The 1,678-nt window shown below is 21.8% G+C and overlaps 1 protein-coding gene across 3 annotated transcripts in view; it reads right to left on the reverse strand.

The window, feature by feature from the left end:
- The window catches only part of LOC111635319 (leucine-rich repeat neuronal protein 1-like), a 40,430-nt gene that overhangs the window by 17,307 nt on the left and 21,445 nt on the right, over window positions 1–1,678 (reverse strand). The window contains exon 1 of one of the 3 annotated variants that reach the window (XM_023380250.1): window positions 1,110–1,206. The exons of the other annotated variants lie outside the window; for them this stretch is intronic. The gene's annotated coding sequence lies outside the window, so the exon portion shown is untranslated. Of the gene's footprint in view, window positions 1–1,109; window positions 1,207–1,678 lie in introns of those variants that run through there. 3 annotated transcript variants of the gene reach the window in all.

A 1,678-nucleotide genomic window follows, 5' to 3' on the forward strand; every position in this document is an offset into this window, starting at 1 on the left:
ATAAATATAACTTATAATATATTAATATAATTATAATATATAACAAGTATCTTAAATTTAAAATTTAAATTAATACCTTTAAATTATTTTATTAATGGTTCTGTATAGATGGAAAGTTAAGTAAAATATTTATTTATTATGTATATAGTGTTAAATTAAACTATAGACATGAATATTGAATCATAATATAATTCATATTAAATAAATATCTTTAAGTAGTAAACATAAAATCTCATTCTTTACGTTATGCATCACAAACTATACAGATCAATGCTGTGTTATAAGTACAAGCTACACCCCAACGACAGTCTTTCGTAACTGAAGTTATACACAAATGTAAATTGTACAAAATAATGTATAATATAGCATTACATATTGCAAGTTATAGACTTACAATTCAATGTAAATCTGGAGTCGTATGTCATGTAATGCATAAAAGTTATATAGAACTTAACCTTATGTAATGTAATCTATTCTTGGAGGATTACATGAAGCAATATAGCTTCACGTAATACTACTCCAGAGGATGACGGGGCCTGGAGCAAAATACATATTGAAATCCTATACAAATTAAAGGAAGTAAACGAAAAAACATTGTATAAGGACCCCCTACTTCCTCGGGGCTAAGGGAAATTCCTTCCTTTTCCCCTCTGGGTATACTCGCTTAATACTAGTTATAAGTTTATATTCAGTAAGGAATTTTATAATATAATATAATTATATCAATTTTCTATAAGTTATATAGAAGAAAACACTATTCTGCAGTACAAAACTTGTGTATAGTACATTTTACCCCTACATATAGAGAAAGTTAAGACCTCTAAGCCATAAGCTACCATCATAAAGCTTAAAAAAAAGAAACTAAATATACAATTTTATTAAAATTTTAAAAGCTATTTATATTAAATATGATATTCACATTAAAATTTTATAAAAAATTACTAAAAAATTCTATAAATTTCAAATTTATTTTGATATTTTTCATACACGATAACTTGGTCTTGTTGAAATTCTTTAAATAAACAAGGCTTTATTATTAAATATTAAGCAATAATACATTAGCCTGAATAATAAATAAATTCATTATAAATTTTAATATAATTTTTTACCAAGGAAAATGATTTATAAGAGTGTAATTTTCCTAATAGAATTATATTAAATATTTATACAGTGAATCAATATTAGATAAACAATATCAAAGTAAGATGGAAGTTTCAAAAAAAAAAACTGCATACAAATATTTTTCTTATTAGATGCTAGTTACTTAATCGATCTTCATATAAAAATGTCAAAGGTCAAAGTACATTAGAGTGACACTCACAAACATCTCTTTCATATATTTACATATTTTTTAAAAAAAGAAATAAAATTAGAATATATCTTTTGATAAGGATTTTACTTTGTAAATAAAATACAAATTGTATTTTTTAATACAAAGATTATTTTAAAAATTAATTTAAATAAATTATAAAAATCGTGAATTGTATTTTTAAAACTTGCAAAAATGCAAATTTTGCAAAAAAAGACAAAAAATTGTAATTACATTTTGTAAAATTACATAAAAAAATTGCTTTTTTACAAAAAATGCAAATAATATATAAAAATCGCAGAATTTTTGCATTTTTAAAAATGTAGGTTTAAATAAATCATTACAAAAATTGTAAATTATATATATATA

This window comes from Centruroides sculpturatus, unplaced genomic scaffold, assembly GCF_000671375.1.
Source record: "Centruroides sculpturatus isolate CEXI.00-Female unplaced genomic scaffold, Cexi_2.0 scaffold851, whole genome shotgun sequence".
Taxonomy (NCBI): Eukaryota; Metazoa; Arthropoda; class Arachnida; order Scorpiones; family Buthidae; genus Centruroides; species Centruroides sculpturatus.